At 38.0% G+C, this 19,185-nt stretch overlaps 1 protein-coding gene across 8 annotated transcripts in view; it reads right to left on the bottom strand.

Annotated features, from left to right (window-relative positions):
- OSBPL6 (oxysterol binding protein like 6) overlaps nt 1-19,185 on the bottom strand; it is a 265,398-nt gene that overhangs the window by 189,646 nt on the left and 56,567 nt on the right. For all 8 annotated transcript variants that reach the window (XM_072612433.1, XM_072612440.1, XM_072612438.1 and 5 more), the window contains one exon: nt 10,502-10,573. The gene's annotated coding sequence lies outside the window, so the exon portion shown is untranslated. The remainder of the gene's footprint in view (nt 1-10,501; nt 10,574-19,185) is intronic.

Below are 19,185 nucleotides of genomic sequence, written 5' to 3'. Positions count from 1 at the left end.
CTTGAAATTAAAAAAAGAGAAAGAAATATCATTCATTCCCAGAAGGGCTGGTATTAGAGTCTTAGAAAGACCTGGGTTCCCCCTCTGACATACTAGCTATGTCATGAAATGTCTCAATACTTCAAGCAACTCTCTAAGACTTAAGGTACTGAGAAAGTACTAACCTCTACTGTTAGAGAAGAGGAAACTTCCTCCTTTATGAGTCCCTTGGATCAGTGAAATCACAGGTTCAGTCCCCATCCCCATCTTTCCCAAAGCACTGATTAGATGCCTTTTGCATGCACAGGAATGCATGTATGCACTGCATTATTAGTTGCTGTGGAAGAAAAAACCCGGACTAAATAATTGCTGTGGAAATGGAGTAGAAAAGTCAAATCTAAGAGGCACTGTAGAAAAGAAAAAGGCAAAATTTTTGGGTACAGTAAGCGACAGTAAGTAAGGGAATTTGTTTTGTTTGGCTTGTGTATTTGTAACAGATTTTTTTTTTGGAGAGGCGGAGAGAACAAGAGAAAATAAATGCTTCTTAATTTTTAAAATGAGCCTTGGTAGCTAAAAATGGGGGCAAAAAAAAGTGAAAACTTTAAGATTTCTAGTCTGGGAGAAAGAAATAGTGTTTGTACCATTAGCAGAAATGAAGAAGTTGAGAAATAATTAGAAGAATGGAGGTAAAAATGTGAAGATTTTAATTTTACTATAAGAGTATACATCTAGAGAGATATATTATGGCTGGCTATTGACAAATAAAAGACTAGAGCGTGTGATTAATATCAGGTCACATTAATATAGTGCTTTGTTGTTTCAAAAGTCCTATCCTCCTAAGAACCCTGTGAAGTAGAGGCCCCTCATTTTTATATTGAGGTAAATGAGGCTTTGCAACATTAAAGTGGTTTGCTTATGTAGCCAGGTGGCATAGTGGATAGGGCTCTAGGCCTTGAGTCAGGAAGACTTAAGAAGAAGCACCCCCTTCCCAAGGTGGTTATATCATTTTGTAAAGTACTAAGCATAGTGCCTGGTACACAGTAAGCACTTAATTAATGCTCATTCCATCCTTCAATCTAACTTCAAACTCAGGTGATCTGATTGTCAGGCCAGTGTTCTTTCTACCACACACCATGTCTACTGTTCACACAGTCCTAGGGATAGAGTTGATGAACACACCAAAGAAGTAGATATTTTAGCACCTTCTCCACATGTAATAGCATTGCGTTAGGCAATATGAGAGATATGACTGAGGTCAAAGAAGTAGATCCCATACTTTACAATTAAATTGGGAAGGTATGAATTGGGGCGGGGGCTGGGGGGAGGGTAGGGTGGTGTGACAACAGACTATCATTATGTGCTAGACTGCTAAGTGCCATAGGAATTCAGAGAAGGATCAAGATCCATACGCCATCGGAGTAACAGTATTGTCCTAGTGACACGATTAGAGCTCCTCAAATACCTGCTTTGAAAAAAAAGTCACTCTGGCATTTGTTAGAGAACTGTACTGGAGGCTGCTAGATCGCTTGGATGGCATCCCCGAAGCTAAGAGGTTTTTAAACCAGGTTTGAATGAAAGAAAATTTATTAAATTTATTAAAATTTATTAAAATTTATTAAATTTATTAAACACTTAGTATATGCCAAGCACTGGTGAAACAAAGACAAAGCAAAAATAGCTCCTATCCTCAGGCAGCTTCCATTTTAACAGGTAGAGGACACATAATGGTAAGTGCTAGTCAAGAAAGAGAATTCTGATGCAGAAAGGTACAAGGATAATGAATAGGGCTGTCAGAGAATATACTAATAGATACATAGATAAAACACTTATTTAGCACTTTCCATGGGTTGGGCACCCTACCAAGCACTGAGAATTTAAATACAAACAAAAAGAAAGATATTCTCTCCCCTCAAGTAGCTTAAATTCTATGGGGGAAGAGAAGAGACTGATTAAAAAGCTGATAAATGCAGGGAGGGGGGAAGGAAAGTAAAAAAGGGCAAATCGGAAGAGAAGTACATACATTTAGGGGCTGGACTGGCTGGGTCAGGAGTAATCATGGGTGGCATGCAGGTTCTGGGGAAGAACTCACCAGTCAGAGGAGGAAGCCGTATGGTCCTCCAAGGTGGAGATATAGATATGATCCAAGGAATCAAGATCTGAGCCAAGTTTAAAGGCACATCCCATGCAGAATAATGACAGAGACATGACAGCAAGAAAAGCTGGTAAAGACTGTGGTAAGGAAGCGATAATAAGGAATGAAGTAAAGAATTATGACTGAGGCTCTCCTAAAATATAAGTCTGGGCGAGACACACGAGAGAGCCCCAATGTGGAAGTGACACTGATGGATGTTACTATGGATGGCAATATATCTTGTTGACTCTCTCCTCCCATCCAAAAAGGACAAATATAAATTTCCCTCAGGTCTTACCTTTCTCTACCCTGTTCCCCTTTCTTTTCCCACTTCAGAAGCTGAAAATTTAATCAGACACATCCAGATGAGCAGTTAGCTCACATTTAGCCTAAGGGAAATACAATGGTCCTTGAGTCCTTCTTGAAACCATGTTATGGAGTTTAAATCACACCAAAAAATACCAATTCAATTACAACAGTGCAGCACCCCGAGTTAGGAAAATCTCCAACATTCAGAAAGGTTTAGTCTACCTTTTCTTATTTAAGTTTTGTGTATTTCCAGCTAATCTTTGGCTTTTTTCAAATATGTAGGGTAAAATCAGAATGCTTAGGTAAAAGCAGCAAGCAGAATATGTTACAGTGTCTATTACTGGTTTTGGTTTGTTCAATTGAATCTGATTCTTCATGACTTCATGGGCCATACATAGTGCACCAGGCCCTGCTATCAACCACCATCTCTGAAAAGTCTGTCCACACTCATGTGCATAGGTTCCATAACACTATTTATCCATCTCATCCTCTCTTATCCCTTCTTCCTTTTCTCTTCAACCTTTCCCAACATCAATGTCTTTTCCAGTGAAACCTGTCTTTTCATTATGTGGCCAAAGTATTTCAGCTTCATCTTCAGTGTTTGTCCTTCCAGTGAACAATCAGTGAATATTTTAAGTATTGACTAATTTGATCCCCTTGCTGTCCAAGGGATTCTCAAAAGTCTCCTGCAGCACCACAATTTGAAAAGGTTGATTCTGCAGTATTCAGCTTTCCTCAGTCCAACTCTCACAGTCATACATTGCTACTAGAAAAACCATAACTTTGACTATATGGACATTTGTTGGGAAGGTGATGTCTCTGCTTCTTAAGATGTTATTCAGATCTGCTTCAGCTTTGCGTCCAAGGAGCAAATTTAGGGGAGAATAAGACACAGACATACGAGATAAACTTTCTCTACCTTAGTTCTAGTTTATACTTAAGTGCCTCACACTTGCCCTGAATTCTCCCTCGCCTTTATCACATTCACTGAAACTCTTTTGAGTCATGAGGTCACTTATCAGCTATGTCCTCTTCATCCAGACAGACATAATTCTTTAGGAAGCATCCAGAATTCATCAAGGAAGAAATAGGAATAACCAAAGAAATCCTGAGTTTTAACAACAGAACTAGAATGGACAGATGAGGAAATGTGGAAGAAGAATCTATCATTTCATTGATAAAGTCCTAAGAATTGGAGCATTTGGTGATGTGCATCAGCTTCTGACATGGGGAACGTTATGCAGCATGATGAACAGGAAACCCTGAAAGATAGGGAGGGCTTCATAGAATGGCAACATCTCATTCCTGGAGAAGTTACTGACTTTTCTTTAAAGTCTTCTGCTTATTTTTTTTTTTTACTATTCACTGACAAACAAAAATAAAGGCCACCCGAAGTTTTTTCTACTCCTCTCCCTGCTTCCCTCAAATCATCACTTTCATGTAATTTTATTTTTCTTACCTATCTTCATCCTGTAGGTTCATTCCTTTGGACATCTCATTTGCTTTCCCAGTGTCAATTCTCATGTTGGGATTGGGAATCATTCTTAGTCAAGCAATAAAAATTCATTTCAGTGACTAAGTCTCTCCTATAAACCTGGAAAAAGTTAACCTTCACAAGTCTAAATAGGCTTGCTTTCCAAGAGTTATAGAATGGGGCTCACCAACATTTAAATTACAGTAACATTCCTTTAAGACCCCACTCAAGTCTCTCCTCCTCCATGAAACTCTCTCTCAACTTGCCAGCTAAAAGTGAGCCCTTTCTTTTCCTCAGATTCCACAGAGCACTCTGGTCTGAGTTCTGCCTCATCACATTCTCCTTTATATCACAGTTATTTGTACATGTGGGTCTCAAGACACTCCTCCTGTATAGTACCATAAGATCATTACAGATGACTAGGACTTTAGGAATCATCTCATCAGTACTCTCATTTTACAACTGAGAGCTAGAGAGGTTGAGAGACTGGCCCTTGAGAGCAAAGTCTGCGTCATATTCAACACTCTGGCTACCATACTGCCTAAACAGACATTTAAACATTTATTGAACTGTCAAACATTTTCACAATGGGAAGGGTAATTACGTAGTTATTTGCATACTGTCTTTCCTTTTAGAATGTGAAACTCTCTCAAGGTCAGGGAGTTTTGGCCTTTATGTGCTCAGCACTGTGCTGGACACATAGTAAATCCTTTATAAATGCTTGCTGACCAACTTGCTGGTGTTTAGACAGATAATGTGCATCAGGGCCAGGGATTCAAACTCAAACGTTCTCATTGCCAAGCCCAGCCCTTCTTTCTACTGTTGCACAAACTTGATAGTAGAGCTCAACCTCTCCCTCCCCCAAAATGTAATAATTATATGTTCTTAATTTTGTATCCAAGAAAGATAAAATTACAGCAAAGTAGAACACACATTCCATTTCACTATTTGTGCCCTGCTGATAGACTGTTCTGGTTAGGGGTCCCCAGCTCTCCCCTGAGCACTTAGTCTTCTCACCAGTGTTAGGATAATGGCATAGAAAAGGGTGTGTAAGTGTGTGTGTGTGTGTGTGTGTGTGTGTGTGTGTGTGTGTGTGTGTGTGTGAAATCTGATGAGAAAACGAGGTCCTCTCCAAGAAGATTTAGCAGACATGGTACTAAGATACAACAGTTATGTTTTTCATATCTTCATTGTTTCTATGGTTATTCTGGAATATTAATTTGGAAAATGAAATCATCGTTAGAATCTCACTGATGGTAAAACATTTTGGTAAGATCAATTTACTATATAAGTAATTACACTGCCCCATCTAAAAAGCATAATAGAAATTAAATAGTTAAAATTTAAACTTTTAAAAAGATGACCACCATATAAATTTACTGATCAACCCTTTCTAACAAAGCATTGTGTCTAATACACCTCATAGCCAACAATTAGCATTATAAAAATATCAAAAAAGTCAAAAAGTAACATTAATAGAGTGCTCATGATGTGTACTCTGTGCTAAGCACTTTATAATCATTAACTCACTGAATCCTTAAAATAACCATGGGAGGTATGCACTATTATTATACCCCTTTCACAGATGAGGAAAGCCAGGCAGACAGAGAGATTAAATGACTTGCCCTGGGTCTGAGTGTCTGAGGTTGGATTCAAACTCAGGTCTTCCTGACTCTAGGCTGAACATGTTATCCACTGCACCACTAATTTAACTATCAATTAGTCACATTCTTTGCATTAAGATGGAGAACTGGATCAGTTGAACTTAGAGGTGCTGGAGTCCTGTACTTAGAGTCACCACAGATCTGCATTCACACCCTCCCTCTGACACTTGTACTAACTAGATATATGACAATGGGCAGGTACCATTACTTCTTCAAACCTCATTGTCCTTTCATGAAAAATGGAAATGTCAATACCACAGCATAGACCTTGAAAAGATCAAATGAAATGATACATATAATGCATTATCAAAATCAGTGATGAGGATGATTACCTCTAAGCACTGTGTGTATCACCTGCTTCTCTCATCACCACTAGTTGCTAATATTTAATATTTATTCATAACATTATCCTAAGTACAATAGCAATTTTTTCCTCTAATAAACCTTCTTGGAGGTCCCTAATCTCTGTACTAGCTTTGAAGCTCCTTGAGCATAGGATATTCACTTTTTTTATATCCCTCAAGGTCTAACAGGATGCCCTCAAAAAAAAAAGTACTTTCTAAATGCCTGCTAAATTAAAGATGTGGTTAGTCTCTATTCTCTGACAGTTTCCAACCTAAATGCCATAATCGAGGATTCTTTGTTCATTCAAAACCTCTGCCACATTCACCATGAGTAGAAATCTGAGCCACAAAATCTGGCTCAGAAAGCATGACTTCTGCCAAAGAGGCGTTCTAACACAATCTAGGCTGACAAATACAAGCATGACTATTCACATCTGATGATTCACAGGGAATGAGGGTAAGCAAGGGAAGGCTCCTAAAATGAGGAGAGAAATTGGGATAGTGATTAAATAATGGGAAGGGGGATAATGAGCCAGGAAGGTGACTGAAAAGGTGATGGGCAAAAGAAGAAAACCGAGATCCTATTCCAAATGACTTCAAAAGGAAATGAAATAATGTTGACTAAACAGGAATATGAAAAGTGATATAGGAAGCTGGAAAGAATGAAGACCAAATGTTCCCTTTTCATTTCCTGAGGGCAAGCCTTCCACCCCCAATCTATTAGCAGAGCACAAAATATGGCACAAAAGCAAAAGTGATCACTGGCTGGGGAGCCAGAGAATTCAAGGTCCAAAGCCTCTTCTGATGCTAGCTACCAGTATAGCATTGGGCAAAGTCTCCTTATGTATAAATGAAAAGTTCCAACTCCTTGGCCTGGCACTTTCCACAATACTTTCCACAACTGACTTTCTACAACCTGTCATCTCTCTAACTTTAAAACTCCATCTCACACTTCTGCTGTGTAGCATTTGATGACACTGACATGGGTCATAAGATGACAAATCTAAAGTTGGGAGGGCCTGAGACTGGCCCATTTCATACATAAGGAAATTGAAACATATGGAGGTGTAACATTTATTCACATTTACATTCAAATAGGGCATTTGCTGATCCTGCTCAGGACCTAGATTTTGCATTGTCTTTCTGGTACTGGGTTTACAGGAGGGCCAGTCCATCACCTGGTCCTCTTTGTAAGAAAACTGACAAGCCTCAGGGAGAAATCAGGCTTAGACCAACAGACTATACTATATCATATTCCACATGACATTCAAAATGAATACATGGCATTAATATCACAGATTATACTGTAAAAAAATAAGCAGATCTTATACCTCTCACAGTTATGAGCCAAAGAAATATTCTTAACCAAACAAGAGAGAGAGGCGATTACAAAGGATAAAATAGGATAACTCTGATTACATAAAAATAAAAACCTTTGCAGGGACAAAATGAATGAACCTAGAATAAGAAGGGAGATGGTCAAATGGGGGAAAAAATACATTGAATTTCTCTAATAAGGGTTTTGCATGCAACATACATAACAAGCAATTAAAAAACACCTATGACTAATAGTCATTCTCTAGAAGATAAGGTTATGAGCAATTCCCAAAAAAAGAATTGAAAAATATTAACAACCACATGAAGGAATGGTCCAAATCACTGTAAGAGACAAAGGCAAAGTCAAAACTCATATCCTGGACGCTGGCAGAGACAACAAAAAATAACAACAGCAAATGTTGAAGGGGTTGTGAAATGACAAGCACACTAATGTACTGGTGGTGAGACTGTGAAATGACCCAGCCATTTGGGAAAACAATTTGAAATTATGCAAATTAAGGGAATGAAATATTCATACCCTTTGAACCAGAGACTTCATGAACTGGGCACGTACTCAAAGAAAGCCATCGATAAAAAATAGTCTCCATATACTCCCAATTTTTGTCACAGAACTTTTTGTGATAGAAGAGATCTGGAGGGGAAACAAAGCAGATACCCATTGATTGGGGAGTAGCTAAACAAATTGTGGTAAGTGAATGTACTGGAATACTACTGTGCTGTAAGAAATGATAAATGTGATAAATACAGAGAAGTATGGAAAGTTCTACATGATGCAATGACTGCCATGTGGATGGAAAGAACAACCACAAAAAACAAAGTAAACATAAGAAAATTATAAAGATTAACTGCAGTGAATGATTTAGCTCTTCTCAGCAATACAATGATCCAAGGCAATCCCAAAGGGCTCATGAAAAAGTGCTATTCACCTCCAGAGAAGGATAGAAGTATGAATGCTGATCGAGGCATAATATTTTTCCACGTTCCTTTTTTCATTTTGGGGGAAGGAGGGGACAGTGTTTGTATTTTCTTTCACAACATGACTAAAACAGAAATGTTTCACAAGATTACACATGTATAACCTGTATCAAATTGTTTACCATATCAGAAAGGGGGATGAAGGTAATTAAAGAGAGCTTGGAACTCAAAATTTTAAAAAGCAAATGTTAAAAATTGTTTTTATATACAATTGGAAAAAGTAACATATTATTTTAAAAAATGAAGGTACAAGAAGACACTCCCAACTCCATCCTTCATGGAGAAGGGAGGTCCACACAATTGCACATGTTTTCAGGCTCTTCCTATGTATCAATCAATTGTGCAGATTTTTTTTCTCTTTAAGATATACTCTTTGTTATACGGGATAGCTCTCTGGGAGGGGAAGGAGGAGGGACTTTAGTGATACCTATGATGATGTACAAAACATATCAATAAAAGCATTTTTAAAAAAGGAAAAGAAAAGCAATAAGCATTTGTGAGACCACTAATGGCCACAGAGCAGAGTTTCTCTCCATGCAAAAATAACTGGCATGCATGGAGATCAAAGCCTGTACTCTCACATCAGAACTACACTCTACCCAAATGAACTTAGCAATACAAATATACTTAAGTTTAACTAACAGAAAGGCAACTCTTACAAGAAACAGGTGAGGAACTGCTTTAGGATTCAATTTGCTCATGGTGACAGCTTTTCTTTGACTTTCACAATGTGGCAAGAACAGGAATCCAACTTAAGGGCTAATGAAAATTGATGGGTGTTTCTTTGCTTATTAATTCCAGAAGATTGTTTCATCAGTTAAAAAAGTAAACAGAAAGTAAAAACTACCCATTAATGGTCCTATTTTTTCCTTCTCCTGTGAGATACAGAAAGATTCATTTTGATTTTTAATAAACAATCATTCTTATGTACAAGGGCTGTTCTATGTCCTATCATCTTAAAGGAATAATTTAATTCTAAAGGGAGTGCACCAGTTGGAATCTTGCATCAAATAAAACCAATGTTTTCTCTGCTTTCAAAAGAAAAAAACAAAATGGAAATTAAACTTGGAGAAAAGGTAAATTGTTACTTGAAGGCCCAATTTATTAAAACAACTGAATGTGACATTATCAAGAAAATTACACTTTACAATTCTATTCAAACATGCTGGTATGACTGTCATTTTTAGAGGGTTATACTAGAGGGTTATTTTTAAAAACTGACAAGAGTAGGAAGCATTATTTAAAAATCTAAAAAATAATAAAAACCTATCCAAAATGAATTTTCTCCTTTGATAAATGCCAGCATAAATTAATTTGACGGTCTGACACATCCACGAATTTTACAATCTAGCCCTCTCAAGGGGGTGCCCTTTCACCCCAATGTAGTAATACTAATTATCACCTCCATACTAATGGAGGTAAAGGAAGGCTGCATAAAACCAAAAGGAAATGGAGGGTGGGAGAAGCCAAAACTCAATTTTATGAAAAAAATTCAACTATAAGAGCAAAGCAAGGCCACCAAACAGGAATTCAATGCTCTGATGGAATTCTTCTACAGGTAAGTCACCACTGATGTATTACAAGCAGAAAGAACGAAAGACTCAGAGTCAGGAGAGACCCAGGTTCAAACCACAATCGTCACTACCTAATGAAGCCCAGGTAAGTCGCCAAAACTCATCTGAGCCTAAGTTTCTTCGTTTGCAAACTGGAGAAAATGTCTGCAATATCGACCTAACAGAGTTGTCGTGAAAATGGTGCTTTGTAAAATCTGTAAGTTCCACATAAATGTGACTTATTTTTAAGATGCCCAGTCATTTCCACCTGAGGGTGTACTTCCCTCTCCTGTTCCAGCTCCCCTGGATGTATTATTGCCTTTCCCCCTTAGAATGTAAGCTTCTCGAGGGTAAAGAACTGTTGGCTCATATCTGTATTCCCAGTGCTTAGCACAGTTCCTGGTACATGGTAAATGCTTAATAAATGTTTTACCTAGCTAGCTAACTAGATTTTATATTAAACAAATGCCTAATGTTGATCTCAGTAGGATTCTGGACTTCTACCACAGTTGGCCAAGTGTAAAAGGTTGTCCTAAAAGATAATGTGTTCCCCCCTCACTAGAGGTCTTAAGTATGGCCTAAAGGTCAACTTCCTAGGAATGCTCTAAAAAGAATTCTGGGTCTACATGACTCTGAACATACCTTCCAACTCTGATTTGATACTCCATATGCTCTCAGTCTTACATATATGCAAAAATTTTTTGAAAGCATCTAATTATTTCAACTCAACTTACCTTAACGAATCCTTAAAACTGATACATTGAAGCAAGTTAGTCAATTGACGGGTTGATAGAGAATCCTTCCACCTTTTAAAAGAAGAAATGATCACAGCTTTAATGAGGTCTATAATGAGGTGTATAATGATCACAGTCTATAATGAGGTCATCCATGGGAATCAATGCTGAGCAGATACATACAACTACATAACCAAGGGATTCTTCCAGGTTGTCTTTGGAATATTTCCCATGGCTACCTATCTAGAATAATGGCAATGTTTGCTGAAAACCTGAAATTCCATGGTATTCTCAGTAATGCCCCATGAAAGTAGAATGAACTCTGCTATATAATGATGCATTTACTTTTTTTAAACCGAGTCATAACTTCATCAGTGTAGGGGGCCCCTGTTAACTAATTTCCTCTACCAACGCAGAACAGCATTTTCTCTGCAACTCAGATTATTAGATACCTGAGACACCCAGGTTAAATGACTTGTGCCCAAGTCATCTAGTAGCCTCAAGCCAGAAGTGAACCTACCATAATTTTTCAGGAACTTATAAAAATTTAAGTTCTTTTAGTTGGCCAACTTTTCTAGAAAAGAGGAAGAAAAAGAAATCCACAAAGACGCCATAGGCAGAAATGGAGGGTGGGGAAGAAAAGCACAGTACTCTTTTGTAATAAGATCAGCATTTCCTTGGTGCGGCTTCTTTCCTCCTACCCACAACATGAAGAAGTTTTGCCAAAAAGACAAAGCTGCCTCTGAGACTTGACTGGCCAAGGATACTGGCCCAGCTTCCCTGACAAAGCTTCCTGGTCATAAGGAAATAAGCAGTCCTAGGTATGTGGAATCCAGGCCATTCAGAATTTATGGATTTTGAAACCCACTGGGAAAGGGGGGGAGAGGAACAAGTATTTATCAGTCACCTACTATGTGCCAGACACTATACATTTTGTGTTTTACAGATATCTTATTTGACTCTTGCAACAATGCTGTGAGTAGCCGATATTATCTCCATTTTACAGTTGAGGAAACTGAGACAGACTTGCCCTGGGTGGGTGGCATGCCTTGGGTCTCAGAGCTAGTATCATAGAAGCAATGTTAACCTGAAATGCTGACTAGATGCAATTTCCATATGAAGATAAGGGGTGGGGCTGGGGAGGCCGAGAGACCATCTAGAGTAGCCAAGTGTCACTGTATCTTTCTTGCATATTCTGGCTCTGTCAGAGCAAAGTAAACCTTGTGTTAAGTGTTCAATGACTTGAGTTGTGCACTTCATCCCAGCACTGAACCTGAAGTAAGAGGGTGCTATTGTTAGAGACATGCTTCTGATACCTTTGAAGTAAATATATTTATATATTATGCATAAGTCCTGTCCCAAAGCCCATGGATATAGGATGCTCTGAGCCTTATTGGTGAGATGAATGCCTTGCCCTGCCCTGTGTGAGGGGCAGGGCAGAGCTCATGAGAGCTCAAACTTTTGTGAGGCCCACTTCAAGTTGTCCTTGGCAGGGGATTCATCAAGTTTGGGTCTTCATAAAACTGGGTTGCTTCTGGTGCCCCTCACTTTCAGCTCTGACAGAAATGGAAGAGGCCAACTCTACTTCATATTGCTGAAAGAAAAGGCTTCAGGAAGACATGAGAGGTGGCCAGCTCTATCATGTCCCTATTCCCAGCTCACTACTCTAGAAACTGCTTGGAGTTTCCATGTGGGGGAGATCCAAGACACTCTCTCTTGGTTGAATTGTTACTTTCCTCCCAGTGGGAGAGCTTGCTTCACTTTGCACTGTCATATATGTGTGTACATATGTATATATGTATATGAATGTGTATATATGTATGTATGTGTGTATGTATATATATATTTCTCTAATTTCTTAGAGAAATAAGATCTTAGAGAAATAAGAAATAAAATCATTTCTTAGATTTGGATAAATGGGTTTCTTTGCTATTTCCCCTTATACATGGAGATTTTACTACATATATGGGGCACACTCACCCACTCACTATCACTACATATGTGACAAAGAATGTCACATCCTTCAGTAAATGTTTTCTCATAAGAATATATAGTAGAAATTATATAACAGAAAGTTAGTAGAAGTAGAAATATAATACAGGTTAGATACTGATTAAGTGTTTAGGAGAAGTCCACTTATAAAGAGCTAGGAGGAGAGAAGGATCACTTATGGCAGAGGGGAATCAGGGAAGCTTTCTGAAGGAAGTGAACTGGACCTTGAATAATTAAAGTGGAGATTTCAATAGGAAGAAATGAGTCAGGACAGAGTGGAGTCTACTTCTGGCAGTAGGGAACATCACAGGTTGTAACCTATCCTTTGTTTTCTAGGCCATGACTATATAATTACTGTCTGCCCATTTACTCCTTTTCACCCACTCAATTTTTCTACTTGAAAATAAAGAGGAAGGAAGAGTCTGCTTGGCATACGGCAAGTTCTGGAGAACTGTTTGGTCAAGCGGGCAGATGTAGTGCAAGGTTCTGGATTTGGAGTTAAAAGTTCAAGCTTCAAGTTTCAGCTCAGTCACTTCCTCTGTACCCTTGGCTGAGCCATAGCTTGTCACGGAATGTTAGAAATGGAATGGACCTTAGTCATTACCTAGTCTAACATCTTCATTTTGCAAAACAGGGAACTAAGATACAATGAGGTTATGTACTATTTGAAGGACAGGTCGCTAATGAGTAACAGAGCTGAGAGTAGAAAGCAGGTTTCCATATCCAGTGCATTGCATCTGACTGCATGACCAAATCTTCCCATTTACCAAGCAGACTCCTACCTTCCTCTTTATTTTTAAGCAGCAAAAGCTACAAGGCAAATAAGCAAACAAATAAATAAATGACAGTGTTCACTATGTGCCAGGCACTATGCTAAATACTTTATAATTACCTTATTTGATCTTCACAACAACCTTGGGTAATATTATAACCCCCATTTTACAGATAAGAAAACTGATGCAAACAGAGGTTAAGTAACTTATCCAGGGTCACTGAGTCAGTAAGTACCTTAAATGAGTTCAAGTCTTCCTGACTCCTGCCCTGGTAATCTATCTACTGTACCATGTAGCCAAATAGGGCAGACTTAGATATAGAGTCTGTAGCTAAAGTCCTAGATCATTAAAAAAGCAAAACAAAACAAAACAGTCTTCCCACCTGATTCCTTATTTCAAAATGAGAAGGCTGAGCTGGATGACTACCATTCTGTGATCTCATTGTCCCACTAGAATATAAACTCCTTGAAGACAGAGACTGTTTCCTTGTGCTTCACTATCTCAAGTGAACAAACTTTGTTGAATTTTAATTGAATTCTCTGGAAATTGGGAAGGCTTCTTTGAACTGATGCAGAGTTAAGTGAACAAAACTAGGAGAATGATTTACATAATAATAACACTCTAAAGAAAACAAACAAGGCCAAGATGGTGGAGTAGAGAAAGCACTCAACTGAGTTCTCCCAACATTCTCCTCCAAATAACTAAATTAATACCCCAAACTGAGTTCTGGAGTGGCAGAGCCAACTAAAGGTCAAAGGGAGACATTCTTCCAGATAACTTAAGTAGTTGGAAAGAGACATCTACGACAAGGAGGTAGAAGCTGACCTAAAGCCTCCTGATGAAACACCAATAATTGGACCAGCTGGTGGTGACAGAAGCAGTAGCAGCTTCTCAAAGGAGACCTAGCATGTGGTCAGAAAAAGATTACAGGGGATCCCTATGCAAACACTGGGTACAGAGCCAGCTGCTGTTTGGCAAATCTATTGCCTATACCCATTTCTGGATGATGGTTCAAGAACAGAATAGCAATATTGTAAGGATGATCAACTATGAAGGACTTAGCTACTCTGATCAAGACAACGATCCATGACAATTCCAAAGGACCCATGATGACAAATACTATCTACCTCCAGAGAGAGAACTGATGAACTCCAAATGCAGATTTAAGCATCCTTTTAAACATTATTTTTTGTCTGTTTTTATAACATGCTAATGTAGAAATATGTTTTGTATGTGTAATCACTATCAAATTGCTTGCATTCTTGGAGGGGAGGGCTAGAGGGAAAGAGAATTTGAAACTCAATTTTTCAAAATGATTGTTAAAATTTATTTACATGTAATTGGGAAATATTTAACAAAATAAAAATATGGAAGAAAGGAAGGAAGGAAGGAAGGAAGGAAGGAAGGAAGGAAGGAAGGAAGGAAGGAAGGAAGGAAGGAAGGAAGGAAGGACAACTTGGAAAAGCTATTAAAATCTTTAGTAGCTATTCAGGGTCCCCAGTCCAAAACTAACTTTCCACTTAGTCTCACTGAATTTAAGGATAATCAAACTCTTCCTTTATCCAATTCCCTTATCAGTCATTTGGGCAAAATTGAATGTCAACACTTCCAAGAGTATTTGCATTCTTAAACCTAAGCAGACTGTAGAAACAAAAGCTTGGAAAAGGAATTTCAGGAATCACATCACACCTATTTCAAAGGACAGACAGGACTCCTAGCCCAAGCAATAAAACAGATTTATTTATTTATTTTGCCCAACCCGAGGCTGAAAGAACATACAAAATCACAGTCTGCAAGTACCATACCCTATTTTCCCCCACACAGAGAACCACAAATTAGGAGCTGGAAAGGGTCTATACAGGTTATTGAATCCAACCTTCCATTATAGAAGACAAACAGACCTAGAGAGATTAAGTGACATGCTGAAAGTAGCCAGGAAAGGACAGCAGCAACAGCTCTTTTTGAACCAATCTTTAGGACACAAAATTTCTCATTACCAGTTTCCCCAACAGGGAGGCAGGTAACAAGCATTTATTAAATATTTACCAGGTTTTAGGAGCTATGCTAAGACTGGAGATACAAATAAGAAAAACAATACTTAAAAAAGACAACACTTAAAAAGGAGCTAAAAGGGGACTGGGACAGGGAAAAGAGAGCATGAAAGTCTATCTCTAATTTCTCAAATCAAGCAACCAGTTGGTTTCACTAGTACTCTTAGCCAAAATGCTAGGGAACATCTTCACAATGCTCCCACTTTCCCCACAATACCGTAGATCCAGGTCAAAGTGTGTGTTCATGCACATAGTTCATAGTTGAAAAAGAGCTAAAAGGTCATCTAAGACAAAGGAACTTATTTTACAAATAAGGAAACTAAGGCCATCTTGACAATATCATCAGAGCCAGAATTTTTAGCTCAAGGCTCTGACTCTCACCATTGCACCATGCTGCCTACATACTGACAATGGAGAGGCCAAAGAAATATTCTCTCCCAAATGTGGCCCCCAGAGCTAACATTTGACATACTTGTAATCCAGAGTTTCCATGGCTTCTTTAACACCACAGCAGCCTCAAAGAGCTTGCAACCTGGGTTGCTTATAACATTCATAATAAAGAGACCTCAGAGATCGTTGAGTCGAATCTCTTAACTTTACAAATAAGAAAACTGAGAGTGGGTAAGTTTAAATTAGTCAATAAGCAGGCACTGTGCTATGTACTTCACAATTATCTTCTCATTCAGTATTTTTCTTGAAAAGAAATAGTACTTAACAGAAGTTTACAATTACACTTCTTTTACTATTCTTTGTTGAAGTACATAATTTTAAAAGTTGCAGAAAAATAAGGCATGAAAAAGATCTAAACATTTGCTTTGTCTACTTGAAAAATGATAATAAATTGTAAAATGCTATGTGAACTCCTTAATACAAATGCAATTAGTAGTATCTGAAAGACCTCCTACTCTATATGAAATCCCTCTTTGACTTTGGCTGGCCAATGGAACTGTTCCCCAAACAGAGGCAAACACCTTTGTATGGTATATGAGGAAGCACTATCTTTAGTGCCCCTTTTCTCCCTTAAAAGGGACGTTTACTAAGCACTTACTTGTGCTTGGCATAGTGCTAAGCACTGAGTAACTTTTTAGTTACCTGGGGACAAAAAAACAGGACAAGAGGGGCTGGAGCTCCACCCTCCCGATGGTGAGCACAGACCAGAAGCATAAATCATGCTACATGAGGGGCTCAACCCAATTCAATGCTTTATCTTTGATGAACATCCTTTCCTGCTTTCAAATCCTCTCCCTTGTTCCAACTTCTAAATCTCCTCCTGTTAACTGTTTAATAGAGTATAAACATTCCATTTCATTACCATATTCAAGCAGATTGGCCTAAATCTTGCCCAGTCCATGACAATATGACCTCCTCATTTTATACTTCTTTTGAGACAAATAATCAGAGAAAGTTTTCTCTAGTGTTACTCTTTTGAGATGTTTTATGATTTTAATAAGAGAGTCACAGAGTTGGAGAAGAATGTTTAAGGTGGAATTGTTCTCTTCCAGAAAACAGATCTATAACTGGAAGGAAGATCAGATTATTTAATCCAATCATCTCACTTTACAGATGATGAGAGTGAGGTCCAGGGAGGGTAAACAATTAGGTCAATAAAGACTAAGCAAAGTGGCTTCTCAAAACTTTTTAATTAATTATTATATGATAAAAGTTATATTCTACTATGAAATATATAGACATATACATATATGCACATGCATGTATGCATACACATACATATATGTACACACACATGTATATATGTGCACTGGATGTTCATGCACACACCTACATATATCTAGGACAGACAGCGTAAAGGGATTATGATCTGGGTCCAGAACAGGTGGAAAAATGTGAGCTAGACTATCCATAAGAACTTGTACAGTTCTCAAAATGACCTTAAGCTTTCCCCCTAAAGTAAAGATGTTTAAAAAAAAAAATCAAACCACCAATATTCCTCTGCTGATACATGGCTTTTCATGAAACACTGGAGTCTCTGAAGGATTGAAGTAGAGGATCACCCAAAGGGCAACAAATCAAAAAGTATTTATTAAGTGCCTATTATGTGCCAGTGCCTAGTACTAATCCACGTTGGTTGGTTGGTTGATTGACTTGGGGCATGAACAGGCTGCAACACATTACAAATGATGAATTTCATAGGAAAGGTGATGTGCAAAATATTTACAACCACATGAAAGAATACTCCAAATCACTAAAAATAAAACAAATGTAAATCAAGACAGCCTTGAGGTTGCACCTCACACCCTGTAAATTGGAAAAAAATGGCAATAATCAGTTCTGAAGGGGCTGTGAAATGATCCAACCATTTGGAAAAACAATTTGAGATTATGTAGATAAAGGGACTCAAATGCCCATGCCCTCTAACCTTCATTATAGGGCTCATACCCCAAGGGAGTCATTGATAAGAAGAAAGTGCTCATATACTCCAAAATATTTACAGCAGCATTTTTAGTGAGAGTAAAGAATTGGAAACAAAGCAGATGTCCATCAACTGAAGAATGTCTAAACAAATTACGGTATGGGAATGTAATGAAATATTACTGTGCTATAAGAAATGATGTTTGCAGAGAGTACAAGGAAGCAATGGAAGATCTATGTGGAATGAGCAGAGCCAAGAAAACAATATACAGAGTAACAATGGAAACTGAAAGAACAACTATTCACCCCCCAAAAAATAAAATTTCTAAAGATCATACAAAATGAAGACATACATATGAAAGGACACTTCCGACTCACCCCTCTGTGGAGGAGTTAAGTCTAAAGGTGTTACACACTGCACAGGTTTTGGGAGTTTTTCTATGAAATGATCAATTGTGCTGATTTTGTTCCTCTAAAATAAAGTATTTGCTATATAGGATGGCTCTTGGAGGGATGGGGAGGGATATTTGGGATAACTACGGAGATGTAAGAAACAGAAAATTACAATAAAAACTTTAACAACATTTTTGAAAGATATGAACATCATCAGAGAAATATATGACTCAAAAAGCAGTGGCCGGTCTTGATGTAAGAATAAAAGACAACTTCTACACAGTCCATAGAGTGCCCCTCCAATATCAGGAGAACAAAAGGAAGGTCCTCAGCACTTTCAATGTATGCTCTATAAAAAATTTATGGGAGGACAGAGCCACACAAGACAGGAATTGATGAATGGGTTGCATTCTGCAATGGAAGGAGTCCTAGATCCAAGAGAATCCTAGAATATAACCATAATCATTCTAAATTTGCATTACAATCATTTATAGATATGTCTCATCTATCCCCATTCTACCACTTCATAAATTCTGTAGGGATAGGAACCATTTTATTTTTTATCTTTGTTTCCTCGCAGCACTCAGAAAGGTGCTTTGGCAGATAATTGAATAGTAAGCATCAGATTCATCAACCAATAAGCTATATTCATCAATAGCTATAAGCTATATAATCAATTAAGCATTACATGCAAGACATGGTTCTAAGTGCCGGAGATATAAAAGAGGTAAAAGATAGTGCCTGCACTCAAGAAGCTTACAATCTAATGATTAAATTTGTTATTAGTTTTATTTGATTAAAACACAAAACCCTGGGAAGTTCACCCTTGATAGTTACTCAGGGAAGATATTGCCATCCATCCACTCACACCTGACAAAAAAAAATACTGAGAACCAGAGAATGATGGGAATAGACTCGATGGGACCTACTACTGCTGGTTAATCTTAATGTGAAAAGATTAAAAATAAAATTCATCTTAAGCCATTACCCTGAAAAGGGCACTTTCCAATTCTACAAAAATTACACTGATTTAGAAGCAAAGACTAAGTTTACATATTAAAGTGCAGTCTACACATTTGAGTATCAATGAATTATTCTGAAAGGC

The sequence above is a fragment of the Notamacropus eugenii genome, chromosome 5 (assembly GCF_028372415.1).
Source record: "Notamacropus eugenii isolate mMacEug1 chromosome 5, mMacEug1.pri_v2, whole genome shotgun sequence".
In the NCBI taxonomy this organism is placed as follows: domain Eukaryota; kingdom Metazoa; phylum Chordata; class Mammalia; order Diprotodontia; family Macropodidae; genus Notamacropus; species Notamacropus eugenii.
The sequence above is the reverse complement of the archived record's forward strand: the minus strand, read 5'-3'. Positions and strand labels throughout refer to the sequence as shown.